The following is a 675-nucleotide window of genomic DNA, read 5'->3' as shown; positions in this document are numbered from 1 at the left end:
TGATTTTATAATAGTTTATTGATAAATGTTATTTTGATAAAAAGTTCCCATTGTTCTGGTTTTAGACTGTTTGTGAATACGTTTAAATATTCACAATGTTGAGTTGTAGAATTTAGGATTTAAAATTTTCCTCTGTGATTTTATAATACAGTTAGTGATAAATGTTATTTTGATAAAAAGTTCCCATTGTTCTGGTTTTAGACTGTTAGTAAATACGTTTAAATATTCACACTGTTGAGTTGTAAAATTTAGGATTTAAAATTTTCCTCTGTGATTTCATAATATGTTTATTGATAAAGGTTATTTTGATTAAAAGTTCCATGAAAGTTGACTGGGTGTGTTTGTCTCTTTTCCTGGGGGTTCCTGTGGCAGTCAGGGATGGAATGCCAAAGCCAAACAGTTCTTGGGGGTTTTCCTGGAACCCTGCTGAAAACTCCCGGAGTTGTTTTAAGGCTGATGAGCAAACGCCCCCTGGCCCGGGGGATTTGCCACTGATCATTTGGCAGCATGGCCGTAACTGAGATTCCTCCAATGAACAGTTTGAGGCAAATCCTCCGTTTTGGCAGCTGAGTACTCGAGGATAACATGCAGAAGAGGAGCAGCCCCTCGGCTCAGAAGCCCAGCATGGCTGTGTGCCGGGAGTGGTGCTCAGCACCCCCCAGCAGAGCCAGCACC

Source organism: Corapipo altera, unplaced genomic scaffold, assembly GCF_003945725.1.
Source record: "Corapipo altera isolate COAL_440 unplaced genomic scaffold, ASM394572v1 202, whole genome shotgun sequence".
NCBI lineage: Eukaryota > Metazoa > Chordata > Aves > Passeriformes > Pipridae > Corapipo > Corapipo altera.
Note: the sequence above shows the minus strand (reverse complement) of the source record.